This window comes from Planococcus citri, chromosome 1 (assembly GCF_950023065.1).
Source record: "Planococcus citri chromosome 1, ihPlaCitr1.1, whole genome shotgun sequence".
NCBI lineage: Eukaryota > Metazoa > Arthropoda > Insecta > Hemiptera > Pseudococcidae > Planococcus > Planococcus citri.
In genome coordinates this window covers 40,846,712-40,868,379 of record NC_088677.1, presented here as the reverse complement: position 1 = coordinate 40,868,379, position 21,668 = coordinate 40,846,712, and the positions used below count along the sequence as shown (strand labels likewise).

General features: G+C 34.4%; 1 protein-coding gene and 1 long non-coding RNA gene across 6 annotated transcripts in view; one reads left to right on the top strand and one right to left on the bottom strand.

Moving 5' to 3' along the window:
• ush (Zinc finger protein ush) overlaps positions 1 to 21,668 on the bottom strand; it is a 107,014-nt gene that overhangs the window by 20,715 nt on the left and 64,631 nt on the right. The gene's annotated exons all lie outside the window — the stretch shown is intronic.
• LOC135831934 (uncharacterized) lies at positions 9,711 to 10,257 on the top strand. Its single transcript, XR_010556254.1, has 2 exons — positions 9,711 to 9,866; positions 10,011 to 10,257. It is a non-coding gene; the product is annotated as an uncharacterized LOC135831934 (long non-coding RNA).

Below are 21,668 nucleotides of genomic sequence, written 5' to 3'. Positions count from 1 at the left end.
TTTTTTCTTTACGTGAAATTAATCTTATGTAAAAAACTAAACACGTTGTACATCAATGACAATTTACGATATAATCTCGAATTCAGGAAGAAAAAAACTTGTTATTTTTTAATCTGACCGGTAACTCTATCAAGATGCTGGAATAATAACAGACATTATTATGAAATTTTTTCTCAATCCGTGTAATTCTCGTATGTACTTACCTGTAAACTTCCTAAATGTCATCTTTTGGAACAGTTCGTGCCTTGATCTGTGTTACAGCAGACGTACATACGTACCTATTATAGTATTAATAATGTTTTCTAAGGCCTTTGTCTGTTGTGAAAACATAACACACTCACACGCTTTTCTTGTAATAAATTGAATAGGTAAGAGATTACTAAATTTCACAAATTTTCAGTTTTGATACCTACTTTTTAGCTCAGTCGGTTCTAAACGCAAAATGTTGGTGTTGCTTTTGATATTTACCGGAACCTCTGCAGGTAAAGCCCATAAAGGTTACATTGGTTTCAAAAAAAAGCAAAATCAGTGTTGCTAGTTTTTTTTTTGACTAAAACTGCAAATTCTCAGTGCAAAAAATAAACCAGTCTAATTAGGCGAATTTCTCTTCTTTTTGATACGAAAAATATAAAATTTTCGTCGAAGTGTAAAACAAAGACAATAAACTAAAAAAAAACAATAAAGTACAACCCAAAACAAATTTCGAAAAAATTAAAAAATGCCCGACTTGATGTAATTCCTTAAAAACGTTGAAAGGGCAATGTAAGGGGGAGAGGGGAGTCAATGCGAAAAAAACAACTATCACGCCATTTCAGGAAGGAAGAACGGAGGACAGGATTGGCGATGGTTGAAAACTAAAAAATGCTTTGTGTGACAGTGATAAAAAAAATTATTCAGATTTGAAACATTTTTTTAAAGTACCCCTCTAGCAACCCCCCCCCCTTGAGAAAAATAATTGACAAGGAAACACCGAAGACTCAACAGTAAGAAATTAGTGACTATTAGTACTCAGTGACCATAAATTAGTTAAAATCGATGCGTCATGCCACATTTTCACCAATTTTTTCAATTTTTTTTGAAATTGGGAAAAAGTGATAGTGGGTATTCAAGCGCAATATCATCCTTGAAATCTTCAATGTTTCGAGTCTCTGACCACGTTTAAGGACAGTCGTGGGGGATGGAGAGGCTTAGAGCACTGGTGAGAGAGAGTGAAACTCAGTGGCAGAAAGAGTAAATTTGATTTTTTTTTGCACATTTTTGATTAAAATTTGATACCTACTTTTATGCTTAGCTATGAGCATGCTCAAATCCTATTTTGGAAATTAGTTTGCTAGAGAGTGGAAAATGATTTTACTTTACCGTCAATTTGCCTAAATTTTTAAGACAGGTATCAAGTATTGTAGATACTCATAACAACCTCAGCTTCAATCGTTTCTCTTTAAAACACCGAAAACAAATTTTCTCCAACTGCACCAATCTCGAGACAGTGTATCTTCAAAGTTTGCTTTAAAATTACCAATTTTTTCGATGAAAATTGATCTTGCCAACTCTGAGGAGAGGAGAAGACGTGCTTGGCCAACAATGAGGGAAATAATTTCACTTCATAAACAGCAAAATTCAAAATCATCCTACGTACATATCATGGTAAAGTTTTTAAAACAAAATAAACAATTTTCAATCACAATCAAACCTCATGATTCAAAGCTAAAAATAGATACCTACCTACAAAAACGAACTTTTTTATAAATTCAAACAATTTCAACTTTTAGGTAGAAGTTCATAATCGTGAAGAAATTATTCGCTTCTTTCTGACCATTTTCTAGTTAACAATTCCAAAATTCACGTTTCATGTTAGATTTATCTCGACTTGAGAACGAGCCTCAGCATTATTTTTTTTCTTCTAATGCGACGCTAGTCCGATATACAACCGATTGTTGAATAAATTTAACAGTAGTCAGTCCATCAGTCCAAGGAATCTTCTTTTATCAAAGAACGTGGCTAACTTCTAATCTATTTATCTGTCTACATTTTCTGCCACGAATTCACTACTGTATGGTAGTATTCACCTCTGGCATTCTTTTTTTATCTCGCAGTCGCAGCTCATTTTCATTAAACGTCGTCGTACTCACTCTGGTTTGTTAAATTGTCTCATACCGCGCGTCTTTTACATTCGACCCATAACTCGTATACAGATTTTCAAACGATAAAACTTCCAAAAAAAAAAAAAAAGTAGCTACCACATCCAGAAAAATCTATTACAGATAATATCAAATTTCTTTCACCATGTTTAATGGATTCTCAGAACGTGATATTCGATGACTATAACGTCGCGTCGCGTCGCAAAAAAATCCACAAACGTGGACCTATCTTTAGAATATAAGTGTTCGTTTGAACTCCTTCCATAACTCGAAGAATACATCACCATGGTAATAATTTTGTAATTAAAACCCCTACATTTATAATAATTCGAATACCGAGTACATATCTGGTAGAATTGTTGAAAAGGTTAAAAAAATCAACTTTGCTATCGATATAAATGCATAATATCTATCCTCGATAATTGACACCTTTAACCGCACACCGACGAATTGAACCGGTTTACCTCGTTCTTCGGTATTATTCATGCAAAAAAAATTCCCAAGTGTTGGCTCATCGCGGTGTTAAATTACTCAGCAGAGTAGATGCGTTTAGTATGTAATTACTTGTAAAGAGTAAACAACAGCAATTACATACCCCTTAACCTATTCATCGTTGTAAGTTACACGATGTCTTTTTTCATTCTCTCGCCGCGAATCTATCGACACCGATTAAAAGAAAAAAAATCAACTTATTTCCGGAATTCTCTGATGGCTTTTACCATATAGGTATAGGTACTTTGTGCCTTGTTGCTGGTGTTGATGGCTCATTTTCGAAGCTTTTTATCTACGTTTATATCTTTATAATATAATTATATGTTAGGTATACGATATCCTAATTCGTATTGGTCATTGCGAAAGCAACTTCGACGAGAATTCGGGTTTGTTGCAGGCAGAATCGAATGATCAAACAAGAATCACAAACACAAGTAGGTAATATATAACCACAATAAAATCTGATTGATCAACGTGTTAAATGACTAGGTAGGTTCTGGGTGCCTACTGGATGCGAAAAAATATAAAATTCAAACACGTTTCCATCGTGAATAAAATTACGATGGGGCAAATCGAAAAAATATCAAATGAATAAAATTATTATTCGAAGACTGATCAAACAAACAGGGAACGAGGAAAAACAGATGATACTCAATACAGAGTCGATCAAGATTAACTGAAGGAAAGAAAGACTGACAGCAATGCAAAGCCACCTGCTATCACCTAAATCGCGAAATATTTTCTAAAATACAGCTTTATATTCCCATAAAAACTTTACTAGATAAAGTAGCTGATCAGATCAGGATCTCTTTCCTAAAAAATTTGATTTTTTGGCATAACTTTTCAAACAAATGCCTGTACATACCTATAGGTAATTGATTTTAAGAAACTCTCCTCGTCAATTTGAGATCATTTTCGAGCAGACCTACAACCTTCACCAAAAGTCGACTTTTATTCCCAGCGTCATGGATTGCCACAGAAGATTCTGTAATCAGCTTTGTCTACCGTTGGAGGTTTCAAATCAACTCAAAAATGATCATGTCGGAGTCGGACTCAAGGAGGAAAATTTGCATTACAGACAATATTTTTAGTTCGTCGCTGCGCAGTAGCTGGTGTTATTGAAATTTAACGTTTTTTTTTGTTGCAGAAAATTGTTTAATTTACCATTGGAAATTAGTAGTAATTTGATTCGCTAGTTATGAATTCAGAAACGATCGGTCGAATTATTGAATTTGTAAACGAGTAAAAGTGATATCGGATCCTTCTATTGTTGCCTCTGAGAAAAAAGGATATCAGAATTGCAATTTCTTGTGGAAGGGGGGGGGGGGGAGTTTTCATGAAAAGTTATAGGGGGTGCAATAAATTTTCATTCCAAAATTACTCTAATTTGGCGACCCATAGTTTTTCCCGTTTTTGACCAAGGATTTCAAATTTTTGTAGGTATGAAGCTCACATTTTCAATTCAAAGCCGAACTACCTCCGTGAATTTGATCACAATTTCAGTTACATACCTATGTTTCATGATATCCCTGTTCTCCTTACATTTACCAAAAAATTGGCATTTCTAGAGAAATCCCAGTAGGGAAGAAGAACCAGGAAAAACTATCGACAATCACGCATAATCGCATTCATTATGCTCGTCAAATCGTGCATCTGACTACGGTTATACGTGGCGCACGCGTTTAAAATGGCGTAATTTCAGTCGGTTTCTACGGTCGTTTCTCACTTCCAAGTTGTTGAATTATCCATCGATAGATAATCCTCACCTAATGGTATTTTTTTTTTCAATGAACCACCCAAGTAAATATTCACGCGCTGCTAATTAGTCGCGTCGCGATCGTGCTCACGATAAATTTTCATTTATTCGCATGTACCTATGCATTTACACAGGAAAGGTTGAAAATGAAAAATTCGAATTACGCGGGCGCTTTTCAGCGCGGCTACTTCATTGAAACAAGCAGCAGTACCAATAGCAATACAATTAGAAACGACAGTAAACGAGACAGAGGCAGGAGAGGGGGAGAGAAAAAGAGATAGAAAAAAGCCACACATAAGTAAGTACTACACCAGAGTCAGAGTGGTATAGGTGAACGAGAAAACACGATCATTGTTAGTTAAATTTCCTGTAGATTTTCGACCGTAGATAACATTCGCGATATTTCGTCGATATTATTTTCATTCGTTACGGCCGTTGAGTGTGTAATGATTTGTATCAACAAGAATACAGACATGGCCCCGTCGTGCCCCCCGGGATGGAACAGCGAGGTGTTGGGGGCGAAAGATTTTTCATTATGATAATAGGTGGTACCCAAGCTTTGGCAAAGGGTGGTGCCCACCCATTACAGGTCGCTTAAGTCATTGCGCCGTGTTTTTTTATCCGTATCGTGAATCTACGTAGTTACCATAATTCGTTATCAGCCCCAGCCATCGAATTCGTGTGGTTTTAGAACTTTTTTAACGCCGTATTCCAGCGATTGGTGAAATCCTGGAACTAAAACGATACCAACGTGTGTAGTACTGTACATAGGTCTCTCCAGCTAGAGCAAGGATATCGAATACTTACGTACGCGCGCCTATCCTATCGTAAGGTACACTATGGAACGGAATGGTGAAAACGGAACTCACCATTGCGCCACCGTGTCATAGTGATACGATTTTTCGATACGTATATGTACTTATAGTATTGCACTTTCTACTTCATAAAAACGACCACATACGCGATGGATAATCTTTTAAAATTGCCCATTAAAGGAAACAACATTAATATGTAGAGCCATTATGAGTAGCTATATAAAGGTGTAATGTCGAGTTAACCTAGTCACTTGACGAGCTTTTGAATTCATTCGTAGCCTCCTTTAGTTAACACTTTAACAGGGACCTCTACCAAGCCCCCCCCCCCCACATGTAAGTCGTACTCGCGAAAATGTTTCAACATTTCTTCTTTTGCTAAGACTATTTTAGACGGTGTCTGAATTAGTATGGAACACCGCATTAAATTTTGAACATACAAATCGGATTCAGTAAATGAATAAAGAATAACTTTTACGAAAAACACTGGGTATATTGTTAAGATTGCGACGGCCGTTTCGGTACAACGTACCATCACTTGAAAAATTACATAATTTGACATCCATTTGGATCCTCATTTTTTTTTTTTTTTTTTTAGAGAAACTGGTGATTTTTCAAAAAACACTCCCCCCCCCCAAAATCCTATTTCGGGAATCTCTGACTCAGATTTTCAGCCCATCGAAAAAATAAACTTCCTCGCAGATTTTCGTGGAAAACCGACACTGCATTGCACACAAACAGGGTGTTTTTTAAACCATAGATTTAAGTGAGTTAAGGAGTATCGATTTCATTCTCATTTTTGACATATCTTTTTTTGAATTACATACTTTATATTACATCTACACGGGATCGTAACTATGAAAATTTCTTTAAAACCCATCAATCCTTTTGATCATCTCCACGAAACGAAACTCATCAAATCGCAACCGTTTTGCTCACCAAAGCTCGTCCTCACTCTGAATTCGTGACACCACACTCGCGGCATTATGGTCGTACAGGGGGCCAAAAACAAAAGCTCGCACAAAGAAAAAGACATCGACAAACGAACAAAAATTAAACGCCATATTTCATTAAACGAACAAGCCTGAAACTGGACGCTGTCATTTTACAAATGACCTATTACGGTTATCTGTACGTGTCAGCATATTATGACAGGATATTCAAAATTACGAGCGAGGAGACAACCGCGGGTACATAACGATATATCGGTGGTGGATGGGGCATAAGGGTATCCAAAACTGGTAATAATATTCCCCGAACCCAAGTGTGGGATAGTGAAAAAGGAAAACTGTTTGACCGAAGCGCCCGATAAGGCGTCGCTTGGAATTTAGCGATAAAGACGCCCTGTTTCTCTAGAGACGCCGTGTGCGACGTACTGATAACGTACCTACCGACCCTTCTATACCTCCCCGGTACACCGTCGATCGACGGCAGCGTTGCTATATACCTCTACCTTATTCATAATATTATTACAGAAAAGCGATAAGGGATTCCGGACGAATTAGGACCTGCCCGTGCGCAGCGGTGAGAGAGTACGAACGAAGATGAGATGATAGCGACGAAAAACGAGAAGCGAAATATAACACCCCGGTATGAAGGTTTTAAATTTAACCTTGTTTAAAAAGAAGGTAAATTAAATTTAGTATCTGTATTTTCTTGATAAGTATTCAAATTGCTTCTTTTTTTCCCTTTTTTTTTCACTCTCGAAATCCTAAAAGACGTTATCTAAACTGCGCGCTAACGGCTACAATGCATTATAATAAATTTAAACTTAAAATTTGTATAAATTTTTTTCTACTTCCTCCAAAGTGGATTTTGAATTTCATTCTACGATGTGTTGTTTGTTGTTGGCCGCGAATTTGCCTAAAATTAATTACTAAATTATTACAAATTAGTTTATCGGTACTCGGTAGTAGGTATACCTAGTATCTTTGTAGTGTACTCTTACTTTCACTATCGTCGTCGTTGCATACTTGACGACAACATTTTGCAAATGAAAAGTTTGTCTTCGCGTTGCGATAACTATTTCTGAATCTTTTGGTTTTGGTTTCAAGGGCACAAAAACGTAGGAGAGGATTGAACGGAGAAGAGAACTATCTTTTCAAGTACATAATCAGGTAATCACTAATCACACAAATTGATTTGCAAGTATCACAGAACAAAACAATCTTTACAGTCCGTGAAATTCGATTCACTGAGAAAACACATCCCTCACACCTCAAAATCAAAATTTCATATTTTTAGCGAATATAAGGAAGATGAAAGAAAATTTCAACGAGAAGAAAAAAATCTAAAAATACATTTTTGCAAGCCAAAAAATCTTCCCCCACCAAAGTCTGTATACGTACCCACTTTGGCACAGGGTTGAGGCGTTGATGTGCAGGTGTACCCCCCTTTTTGCCCTTTAAAATATGCGACTCGACGAAGAGATGGAGACCGCAAGTTATTAGAAGCAGTTGCTGTCCCCAAAAGAGTAAACCCTTCAAATCAATTGCGACTACGCGGACGCCAATCCAGAGCCTTCAACGAAAGTTGCATTTTTCCAAAATACTGGAATCACCGCAGATGGTGTTTTGATAAACTTTTCTGCCGTTAGAGGCACCAGGACGGTAGGCTAGAAGTAGTCAGAATTGATTCGGAAGGGTGGAGGGGTGGACTTTGAAACAGAAACTGATTTTAATTTTAAAATTTACTTTTCTAGTAAAAAACAAAAAACTGATGTTGTATCAATGCGAAATATTTGCGAAGAAAAAACTTTCAAAACACGAACTTGGATTAAAACATAGCAAAAGTCCAATCCTTTTCACAAAAATCAAATTAGCAGCAAAATTACTCAGAAAAACAGAAATCACAAGAAAAATAGTGTTTCGAAAACTCAAAAAATACTACTCAAGTGAAAATGTTTCGATCGTAATTTTCAACATGAACTGAAAATTAGCTCGGCAGAAATTCTTTTCGCGCCAAAATAAAAAACAGCAAAGAAAAAGAAATCGAACCCATCAAACGAGCTATATTCAATCTCGTCGTGAAAAAACAAGTAAGATAACATAATGGACGTGAGCCATTAGTCAGCATAATCAAGCAACGAAATGGCACTCCGATGTATAACATCAAACCGAGAAGCAAAGAGGGGAATGAATTTGAAAAAAAAGAAAAGGAAAAAAACGCAAAAAAGCTCCTTTATCTGTACTTTTTTTCATTTTTTCCAGCTGGTTTAACAATTTTTCAGGAAGCTGCTGTTGCAGCTAAACGCTACGAAAGTACTTATCATCTACCGACAAGAATAAATGAACGGAGAAAAATCTTTAAAAACTTCGGGTTAAGGATTTATCTACGAAAAGAATCTCATTAATGATATCAAAAGTACGAGAAAAAAGAACAATCCTACTCGAATAGTATGGGAAAAAAGAGCATGGAACAAATGGAAATAATAGCCTTTTTTAGTCGACGCGACGCGACGCACAAAAGAAAGAAAGAGAATTAACACTTTTATTTATTTTAATTTTCATTATCGATAATAATTGAAAAAAATAAGATTATTTGTTTCCACGTCGTCGAATAAATTCCAACTTTTCACTTGTTTTCGCAAACCAAATGCCTAAAAATTATTTCTCCAATAATAAACTTTTAATTATCGATGGAAGAACTCGCTTCTGAAATTTTTTTCAAACATTTAGCGCATTATTATAGCTCGAATGGAATTCAATGACGATGTCAATCTGCTTCTAAATAAACAAACGCACCTTCAAATTGATTTCAAAATCATTTCGTTGATGAGCCGACGCATCGTCGTCACGCACAACACCCCAAAAAAAATTGACACCACCGAGATAATTTCCATCCGACAATTGATAGATATCATACCTCACCAACTACAATAACTACAAGTTGAATTTCATTTGTGGAAATTCTACTCAAAATATATAATATTTAAGAAATGACGAAAAAACAAACATTCGTTAAGACTAAAAATCAAAAATGAAGAAGAAAAAACACACAAAAATGAAACGAAAACAATAAGTTACCTCTGGTAGATAGCAAATGTACCGTAAATATTTCAAATCGTCGGAAAAAATTGTTCCATTCGAACATTGCTATCAGCATCGAAGTAGAATGAGTGAGAAAAAAAACACCAAGAAAAACTCTAATGATACGTCATTATATTTTTCCTATAAGTAATCTTAAGCTTTCCTTTAAAACGCTGATAAAAATATATAATAAATCATTGATAGCGTACCAAGTTGCAAAGGTGGGGAAAAATGCTTAAAAGGCTGTAGGTAATGTTTCTACAGTTCCGGGAGGATATAAAAACTCAAAGAGAAGCAAAGGGAAGACTATTAACGAATAAAAAAAAATTTTGAGGGAAACGTAAGCAGATACCGGCTTTTTTTTCGTTATCTTAGAAGGAAACCGTGTTTTATATTAGTTTACTACTAGCGGAGCTCATTTTGAACGTACTTTATCATTTGACGCTTTTTAAACGCTTTCAGTCAAAAATTTGGCAACTACTTGGAAATTTACGATGATAATGGTAATAAATGAGACGTATCCGCGATAATTCTACGATAAGTACAACCAAGTCCTATGTGAACCATTTTCTTTATTCCATACCAATAATACATCATGTTAAGAACAAAACAAAGCAATTTGCGCTACAAATGTAAAAAGGTAAGTATATATTTTTTAGAATTTTACTACGTTTATACTTCACGTACCTACCTACCTACCTACCCATAAAGTAAAAAAAAAAAAAAAAAACTTAGAGTAGGTAAGTATACTTTCCTATGCATACATTTTTCGTTCATTTTTCAGATGCATGACACATTTTCACTAATTTTTCTCTCGCGTATGTTCAAAAATTTTTCATGAAGTTACACTGTTGATTTATTTCAATAACTTGGTAACATGCGATTCTGGAAAACTCACCCAAAAAATTCAATTTTAACTCGTGCTAAATGTCTTCCCTTTCCTTGTACATATACATTAAAATTAAAATAGGGAAGCATTAAAATACTGAACTGACTGTTTTAATTTAAAAAAAAAAAAAAAAAAAACTAAAATATATTCATGTACTTGCTCTCCTAAAATGCATTTTGACCAAGAGAGATTGTTGGAGAGCAGGAGGGAGAACTGGAATCTGTCAAACTTGAGGCAAAACTGGGCTTTAAAAAATCATTGGAGCAAAAGTTCTATTGTTGACTTTTAAATAGAATAGTGACATGAAAAATGAAAAATTTGAAAAAAAAGAAATTCAATTTTTTGACTTGAGTAGGCACAAACTCTGGAAAAGTTGAAGTATTGTTTAAAAATGAAATATATTTCAAAAAAGAAAAATTTAGGCATTCTTTCAACGCATGCTGAATGAGAAACAAGCGAGGTCCGGGGGACCTGGCAAGAGGGTTCCCCAGATTTGATAAAAATATCTTCTTTTTTCTAAAATTTTCTATTTATGTATTGGTAACCAAAGTAATTAATTTTTGCTATTTCTCTGTTCTGTTTTACACTACACTGAAATGAATTATGAAATAAATCCAAGTCCAAAATCGTCAATAAGATTTTTCCAAAATTAAAAATTCAAATATTCAAAAATCCGAAAGCAAAAATTGAAAAATCAATATTCAGTTCGGACAAGAGTTTTTTGGTTATATGGTACCTACACTAGTTTTATTAAAATATCGGATTAAATAAATTTGACATACCCAAAGCATTAATAATAAATTATAAGTACCTAGCTACTGGCTACTGATAATAAAAAATAAAAAATAGAATTCTTAAATCAGTTTCGGATTTGGTATTGAAAATAATAATCGCTGATTGGTCAAGTGTTGACATTTCATTTTCATGTACATTCATAGTAGAAATATTTGGCCATGTTTATTTTAGTCTCTAAAATATTCGAAACTAATTTCGATTTTTGATAATGCAATCTTTGGGAATTAATTGATAATTTCCAAAAAAGAGTATACATGGTTTTATTGAAATGAAGTCAGATCAATTTCTTTTAGATTTAAACATTCAAATTTATAAAAGCATTGATACGTATGTAAACAAATTAAAAATTGAATTCTAAATCAGTCTCGGATTTGACATTGGTACTCCAGATAGCGCTAGTATCGAAGTGTTGAAAAACTGAAAAACTGAAAACCTGAAAACTGAGCGATTTTAATAGGGTTCCCCCATTGGTGGGGGAACCCTAAAAATAGCAAATTAATCTCTAATCTTCAAAGGAATGGCACCGAACTCTTTCAAAAAATTACAATTTTTTCATATTGTAATTCGTTCGCAGTAGAAAATCTTTCAAAAAAATATCATTTCAATTCGATGAGAGTTATCTTTTCTTTGAAATGAGAGGCCAGTTTCAATATTAATTTCTGTACTTGACCAACCCACTTCATCAGAAATTTTTGATCGTCGCGTTTTTTATAGTTGTTTTTTTTTTGAACACCTAAGCAGGTTTTTTCTGAAAAAAGTACGGGAAGCTTGTTTGGACAGCTGCAACATTTCAAATAGTCTTCTACTCACTTTTCGATTCTCCCAATATTTTAAGACTCACTTGGGACATTTCCATAATTATTTTTCAAAAAAGTTCTATCACTAGATAAAATGAACCTGTAGCAACCCAATCCAACTTTTGAGTTTTTTTTTTTTTTTTTTTTTTTTTTTTTTTTTGTAAAAGTATTACCTACTTATTGAAATATTCATTTTGCGAACTCAACAATTCGAATAAGATTCTCAATTTTACGACTGGAGTCGGGCAGCTGAAGTTTTTACTGAGAAATTTCATAATAAGGGTCTCCTAATTTGAAAAAAGCTGACTTAAACGCAATGTAAGCACATAAAAAAGTTCCCCTGTAAGCTCTAAAGCACAAACTTTGAGAGAATAATTTGACTGTCTTACAACCTTACAGTTTATAACTTCAAATACCTACGTAAAAAAGCATAATAATTATACCTAATAACATCGACCACATCATTTTCCCTCCCTTTTTTTAAAAATCGGATCTTTATCGAACGTATTTTTCTGCAAAAAATCGCTACAAAAAATAGGTTGTGTAGACTGTAGAGATTCACTTTAATCATAATCCTATACAAACTACGGTGCGCTTCAAGATAAAAAGCAACGAAATTATAATCTGGAGCGGTGTATCGCCGGTGTCCGTGCGATTAGGTATTTTTCAAGCAATAATTTTTCCATCTCTCTCTGGCGAGAAAAAACGCCTCTGTATAACGAAGGTATTTCAACGTGAAAATGTCTCGAAACCAATATTTCGTCGGATCTGAGCAGATAAGAGATATTTTTTATCGCTGCGAAACAGGCCAAGTTTCAACCCTTATATTCGCAACGTAATCCTTAAATTATAGAAGGAGGGACTGGTGATTTTCAGTTCATTCCTGTTCATGTGAGCTTTTCTTAAAATCAATCATTTCGCGCGCCATGTACCTAATTCTTATCACGAAAGTGATACGTTTTGTTTGAGCTGTTCGCTTATCATAATTTTTCCAACAAAAAAAGTTTGTTTTTGTCGACAATATAGCGAAAGAAAAAGAAAAATATTTCCACGATTTATGTAGCATACCATGCCACACAATAGGTAACTACTCGTATAATGTTAATATCGGAATCTGAATGAAACTTTCTAGATCCATAGGAGCAGGCTCAAGAGTTTCAGGGGGAAAAAATTTTCTTGATACGCGTTTCTTCATTTTTTTTTTTTTTTTATCATCGAATCGACGTTACCTCTACAATATGTATTTATGTAGTAAGTACGTTTCTTTACTGTACCATCGAACCGAATCGATTCGTTTATTGCCAGATGAATACTGTCTATCATTAATTGATCGTTTCACAATAGGTAGTTAATATCAGTTTTTAAAAATCAGCCATTATACCTGTATATGCAACAGATGCTAAATAGCGCGATAATGTACACCAACGATGCTGACAGATGTTAACAATAGATCAGATACAGGTACGATTTTATCGCCATCGTCGTCGCTACATAAACGCTTCGAATCGAAACTATGATAATTCAAACATAGTGTAACACCTGCATCCTCTCTTCCTCCATCTAGTTTACCATCTACAATCGCCATATTATGCATGAAAATCATCAATCAAGTATATTGCTAAATTATTCAAAAAAGAAATCACGTCCTTGCCTTAACATGAGCACTAGCTAATGTAAAAATTTTCCAAATGCCATTCTAATACATACCTTTACCTACATACATAGGTAAGGTAAGTTACGAGTATTAGTATCGCTAGACAGCGGCTACGTAAACGAGAAGAAAATTTCAAGTTTCTAACTTGAACGAGAAAACTTTTTATGATCTACCAGAAATTTTAAATCGATCGAGTGCTTATTAACTCACTGATTGAGAAAAAATTTGCTGCATATATGAAAATTTTAGATCGTAGCTGTAGATACTACACCCATTCTGTCAATAAACTCTGAACGAAGCATGGGCATAGAGTATAAGTACGACTCACTGTAAGATAAGATTACTTCGTTGGTTTTAAAAAAATGACTGGAACCAAATAACCCTTTCGACATTATACATTATACCATTGCCTTCGACTATCAACGCATATAGGTACCTACTGCGATAAGAATAACCACCGAGATATGAGAGTAATGTATCCGACGACCCAAGTACCAATGACACTTACAAACATTCGAACAGACTCTAGGTAACCTTATTATTACATTAATGCATTTAAATATTACGTATTCAAAAGTGTACAAGTTGAATTCTGCACTAACCACATTCACACAAATCTACCAAGTTCAGTTAAGAGAAGTGATATTTCAATTGTATTGACTTTTTTAAAATGCAGCCCGCACGTACACTGATACAGTTTTCAACTTGAATTTCAACAGTCATGACTGAGTGTTAATTTAATTGAATGAGAAAGTCATATCATATGGAGAGAATGTGATCAAAAATTGATCGTAAAGGATGTTCTCTAGGAAAATTCCAAACAATTATATTCGAATCAGTTCGAGAAAGAATAATGGGACATGAAATGGGAACGAAACTCTCCAAAACGAACAAAAAGGCCGAAGAGACGGCAAAGGCATTCCAGCGAGTTTTCAAATTTCTTCAGCAACTAATCGCTATGAAAGGGCCAAATTCATATTGTATGCAATTTAAAAGTCACTCAACAATTCAGTTTTGAATTTTCACTCCTGGAATTTTACGATAGCCACGAGAAACGGTCGAGATGGTGTCCAATAGTAGGTAGGTAGGTACCGACCAAAATTACAAGCAAGTGCTAAAGTTCATTTTTGACCTTTCCAGCATAATTGAAATTTCTGTTGAAAATTGGAATCTCGCTGGAGGCTCCAGAATAGCCCAAGACAAGTACAGTAGCGCGCAAAATAATGTAGACAATAGCAAAATCGCGATATTGCACTGTTTTTCAAAACCTCGCTACCGCAAAGCGCTTACAATTCTGAAAAAAAAATTATTGTGGGCGAAAGCCTTATCCTTTAAGAAAATTTTGATGTGTTTGAACCAAAATAAATTTTCCAAATGCTTTCAAAAGCTCATTGAAGTAACATGAGAAAATTTTTAATCCTTTAGTTTTCCGCATGAGCAAAAACCTGATTGCAGTATTCTCGAAGAGCATTAAATTTTCTACTAGGCACTTCAATTACATGAAATTATTATTGCTAAAAAACCAATAAAAAAATATTCAAACTCCTCCCTCCCCTTCTTCTGAATTTGGAGATCCAATAAAAATTGTCAGAATTTTTATCAATGTATAAGTACTTACGTACTACGTAGTACTTGTATACTGCGAAAACACCCACCTACATCTTCTCTGTTTCGAGATTAAACTACCTAATGGATACCTGCTAAAATCGATCATAATATTATTCTAACAATTGCACTCGACGGAATCCAAATCATACATCTCAACACATACATATTACTCGAAACCATTCGCTTGTTTTCAATTTACAACATAATAATATTTAACTCGAAATAAAATCGTCGGTTATTTTTTCGATAAATTTACACATCGTGTATCCGATTGTGCGAGACAGAGAACAGCTACTTCATGCCATATCCATGTCCAATGAGTCAGCAGGCGATAGAATTTATAGGTATCTTACAGGTACCTGTAACTATATCTATTCTGCTGACCGTATGAAACATTATTCGTGACAAATTGCGAAATCTTTAACTAGCCATTAATTAAGGATGTTCAGCAGGAAATCTGTGTGTTTATTTTTTTTTCTCCTGTAGCCCAATCAACACGTATTTTCACGTTTAGCCGCAAATACATGAACAGTGTTGTCTCTCATTAAATCGATAACAGCGAAAATTTATTTTACATTGATGTGGAACACACGATTGTAATATAAAAAATAAAATAAATAAATAAATAAATAAATAAAGCATTGATAAACTGATCTAAAGATACCACAATGGTAATATATAACAAACTGACAAGTTGTTTGCTAAACAAAGATAACTATCATAAAAGTATTGCCGTGGATTTTTATATACATATATACTATATAGTTATGTATGAGACGGTAAGGAGTAGATACACATTATAGACAAGTAGGTAAATAACTAAAGCAATAATTCGTGTAGATAAGACATCATCAAGGTAAGCGCAGAATGGAAAAAAGCACGTGGGTGTGTACAATCATTGACTCGTACAAAAGGAGTTATTATTACTCGAATGAAAAATCGAATAAGTGTTACAATAAGAATCAAATTTTAATCGCTTAAAAAAAATAACATCAGGCTACAAGGGCGGAGATATTCTTCCAACAACCATTACACAAACAGATATAGGCAGGCAGACCGGACCATAGCAATTTTGTAATCGATATCTGAATATCTAAATTGAGACGACGATCCAATATATCAAAAATAAAATCTAAAATCCTCAAACCTCATTAATGACTTTGCAATTGGCATCTTGCTTTCACTTAATTGTATTGTCAAATGCATTGCTGTTCGTACAATTGATACGTATACATTAGGTACATACGTAGAATTATGTTTAAGAATGAACTTGTAGCTGATGAGATGGCACCATCAACACGCGACCATACTACACAAACACATACATACGAGTACATACATACATACTTTACTACTCGTACAAACATGCAATTCAAACGATCGCTTTAAAGTGACCTGGCCATCTTAATTTGCTATGCAACCCGTTTTCAACCCGCATCTTCTCTATCAACAGCTGTGATTATTTCGTCGATTATAAATATCATTCTTGATAAATTTATCAGATCATCAAGATAGACAATGATTACCTAATCTACTAGACAACCGAAAATGATTTCTAATAGTTTCTAAAATTCGAGATAAGTAGGTATGTACATTTGAAAACCCTCATTATTTGACGAATTAGTTGAATAATTTTAAAATTAAGAAAAATTTTCAACAATTTCGAGAGAAAAGAAATTAATTCTAGCTCAGATTTTCATTGAGTAATTGACATTGAAATTTTATAACAAAAAATCCGAATTTAGAAAAATAGTTTCAATTTATACGCACTTCGTCGATACGTCTTAATTAATAAAATATTATCAAATTTATCAAATTCCGGGGGAAAAAAAAGTCATTGCATAATTCGTAACCCTCATCAACCACTCCCCTATGCATACAATTTTTCCTCATCTGACCCTTCCAAAAATTTCTCATCACCACTGTTAGATCCGTCAAAAAATTCTGGATAACTATTTCTATTCTTTCTTTACCTTCATACACGCCCCCTCCACACCATGAACAAATTCACACCACTGATAATCACCAATGAAGAGAACGCTACGATACTCGACCAACAACTCATAAATTTGCGGCGTTAGGTTAGGCAACTTATTAAACACCAAATACTATCGCCGGTAACTCGCTATGTGTTGACTGGTGCGGGGAAGGGGAGGGTTAATGAAGAATTAGGAGCGTGCATTTGCAACGGACAAGGAGTTTTTCCTGATAATGGAAAGGGATTAGTGGAGGGAAGCGGATTCTTCATCACACTCACTCATTTATTGTGTATCGATTTGTTACTACGTAGGTCGTAGGTATGCGTTATTATTCAACTAGGTACATTAATTTGTTTGAACTATACCGGATGAAACAGAAAGATCGCAGAAAGGTATCAATTTACTTACCTACTCCCACTTTTTTTTTTCGAATTAGGGGATCAAATTCTTATTTAAAAAAAACTGAAAATTGTAAAAAAAAATGTTCTTTGAAACTGCTTGAAAACTCAAAATGCAGGTAAAATGAATTCTACGAGTAAAATGCGTAATGTTTTTGAAATGTATTGAAACTCGTCATAGCATAAAAACTTGCAAAAACAGGTGACTTTTGCATGACACTAGAATTGTCTTCTCAATATCTTCTCGATTTTTAAGCAATTTTCCAACATTTCATCGTCATTTTTTTGTGTCATTTTGAATTTTTCAAAAATTTGCCCAAATAAATTGAAAAATGAATCTGATAAGCTGAAAGTTTAGAAAGAGAGAAGTCCAACTTCAACTGAAATTAGGGGCTGATACAACTGTTAGAAATGAAGAGTTGGTCAAGAATTCAAGAATTTTTCTCAAATATTTGAACATTTTTCAGGGTATGTATTATTAAAATTGCTCGTGTGCATTAAATTTCCCCAAACATAATGCGCATTGAGTTTTTAATACGTTCTTCTCAAGAGCCAATTTAAAAATTCAATGTGAACATATTTTTAGCAATAAAAATATGCATTAAGCAAAGAAAAAATAAACATAACTTACTAACGATATTAAGACTAGCTGCCGTTATTTTTTTCTTTATATCATTCTACGATACTTAATGGGTAATATTCGTAAATCGATACATATGCCATATCTGCAGTCAACCATATACAAAACAGCAATACTCACCTGAAACATAGGAAAAACCAAACAAAATAAGCCTTTATACAAACGTCATCAACTTTTAACTGTCACAATTTGGAATTATGAATGCACAGGCACACAGACACAGGTATACGAGTACCTATATATTATTTTAATCCGGATTATAGCTTTCGATGACTTTTTGTATACACTGTCAAAAACGAGGAATAATCTCGCCAGGGTCAAACAAAATCTAAACGAAGAAGGAAATAGTTGTCAAAAAATATGTTATTAGAAGGGGATGGCTACAGTTGACTTCCATCCGTTATATAATTATAAAAGCTACAGATAAAAGGGTTCGCCTTATAACGCGGCGACATTATTAACATAGGGGAGCTGTGAGATGCTGGAATATGACAAGGCACAATTCCGGATGTTCAAACGGATACACCACTATAAGCAGGTTGAATGATATAAGAGCACGATGAAGGATTAATTTTCGAACAGCAAAATGGCCTGTTCAACAGCTTTGACGTCGTTTAGCTTATCGAATTTCTGCATAAAATCGTACTTTTCCTGTGACACTCGAACAACAAAACTCTTCGACGAGTAAGCGCGTCCTTTGTGATTATTCCACGATAAGAAATTATTGTCATTTTTTTTTCAACTTGGTAAAATTTCGCGACGGCTTGTAGACAAAACGGGTGCTCTTTTCGACGACACCAATTCAACAAAGAGCAACTCGACAGATTATTTAAAACGTTAAGAGAGTCAAAATAAAGTTAAACGCGATAAGACCGCGTTGATTTACGTATACTTCATATAAAGTATCGGCGAAATAGATAGGTACATATTCAAAATTACTCACACACGCAAAGCTAATCACTTTCTAGACAAGGCACGTAGAGTTTTCATGAGATCGTAACTTTAAAATGATCAATTTTTACGAGCACGATGAAGATTTCGAGCATTCCCCCTTGATTTCACATGAACTGACAATGACTAAGTCGCAGACGGGTAGAAAATTTTGAAAATACTTACATATAAGGTATTTTTAATTTCTTTCCGCGCTTTGTAAATTCTTAACAACGTGAAATAATTCATCATACATTTTTTCACCTTGAAGAAGTCTATGAGAAATCCCTCTCCCCACCAATCCTACGTTCAGAATATCGACCACTGCAAAATCAATTTTCAGCCAACATTTTGACTCACAATCAAAGGTGAGGCCATATGGAGAGCAAGGAAGTTTAATGAAAAAATCTGACTGAACTTTACCCAACAGAATTTCACAAAAAGATGTTTTTCCAAGTCACTTTCAGTTTAAAATACATAATTCCCCCCCCCCCCCCCCCGCAAAAAAAAGGGAATAAAACTTCATCTATTTTAATTCGTATACGTATATACCCTAGGCTATTTAATACGAATAGTAATTTTATATTTTCGAATCCACGGAGTGGGTATCTACACCTCTATTACATGAAAATTGTCGATTAAGAATCACAATCACGAATTCTTAGTACCGATTATATATTACCCACCTAGAATTTCTTTTCGTTTTTTGAATTACAGTTTGAAATAAAATCAAGATCTTAACACCCCGTTCCCGTACTTAGAGCAAGAGTAAAAAAATCACTCCTTCTAAAATGTCATAATTTACACCCTTATCTGGGAAAAAAATTTACCGACGTTTATCCCTAAAGACGGAAAAACAAAATATATTAATATTAAACTTTTTAAAAAATAGAACTTTTAATCTCTCGGAAAAAAATATCTTCTGATGGTAAAAATTATACGAAACTGTTGCCTTAAGCTGGTTATTTCCTCTACTAATGCTGCATTAACTTTTTTTTTTTTTTAAGTAACAGATAAGTGTTTATAAACTACTATATAAGGGGCGTTTCTAATCGTTGAATAACCATGTTTTCCCTTGTTATTTTGTTCTCTTTTTTTCCTCAAACTTAACCACTGCTCGAAAGTTGCATAAAATGGGAAAATGCATTCTTATTTGTTTCTTTGTTCTTCACTAACGTGTTGGAGATGGTAAAGAAGCACGGACAACTGATCGTAGAGAATGCGATAATCAGATGACAAGAGGGAAAAAAACGCGATATGATTCGCACGAAATAACAAATTAATTCCGCGATTTCAAAAGTTTTATCGTTCCGTATACCTTACTTGGAAATTGGATCTACGTTGTGAAAATCTGACCGACGTGACTAAAACTGAAATAAGTCAAGTTTTCGTCGTCATTCGTCCACACACATACACGGTGGGCGCAGATATGCAAATTATTGCATGATAAATCTAACATTCGACGTAATTATACGTCTCGAGTAGGATATCGTTGACGACGATAAGGGTTACACTAAATTCGAATACCTACTCTAAAAAAGAAAAACTGCAACTGCTCAATGTTAAATGATAAAAACGACTGTATTCGTCACATCGCGCCGCGCCGTTTCGATAGGTATTACCTACCTAGCTATTTTTTGCCGCCATAAAATTTCCGATTAAATAGCCTGAGCTCGACGAAACACAAGGAAGAAACAAAAATCCTATTATAAAAACGTAGCGTAATAGTACGAGTAGCAGAAGCCTATGCAAATACATCTTCTTCTACTTATTAACGAAATGAATTTAATAAAACGCGTCAAATATTGTAAAATGAAAAATTCGCACGATTTGCAGCAGGCGATGATGAAAATAACCAACTGCTTTGCTCGCCCGCGGCCCGCGCTGCTCGCGCCAAAGGGCGATATTTTCGTCGCGGAAACTTGAAACAGAAATAAATTTAACAACCTGTTAAAAGTAAAACGATTAGTTATCCTTATTGTATTTCCAGTAACCTGTCAACTTTTCTCCTTTCCTGTTTTCCGTGGTTACTCGATTTGAAAGTTCGCCCGACGACGACGCGCATTTCCACCAACAGTATACGTACGTATTTGCTCGAGTGAAAAATCCCGCCAATGATATTGATGACGAGAGAAAAATGTTAGCCAAAACTTATTCTCATTGCGTATTCAGTTCAGATCTCTTACGGTTCATTTCGTCGCGTTAAAACCAGATGAGAGTTATACATTTTCGTTAATATAATAAAGTTTTCGCGATGGGAGTGAACTTTCAAAAGCGCACAATTTCTAAAACTTATTCGACTTTTCGTTATCGTTTCCTTTGATCAGCACGATTTTCAACTTCCTCCCTTTTAACCGAAAATTTTCAAGACGTACTTATTATGTACGTGTACTGAGCTAATACACCAGATCATGTTCGGGGTATTATTATACATTGAACATTAAATTAGTGTTAAAAAATACAACGATAATAAATTTTACAAATAAAAATCGTTATCGTGATACGAGTAACTCCATTCTTTACTTTGTAAATTCTCCAATAACGAATTAACGAACTGAAACGTAGGTATCTCATCGTTTGTATGCATTTTGTGATGAATCTACATGTACATCTAAACTTGAATACAAAATATTGCCACATGCAAATATATGCGAACTTTGATTGGTGGCAATAAGGGGAGAGAGTAAATCGTACTAAATAAATTACTCGTAATACGGCTACAACTTCGATACAGTATCTCACACATACGTAT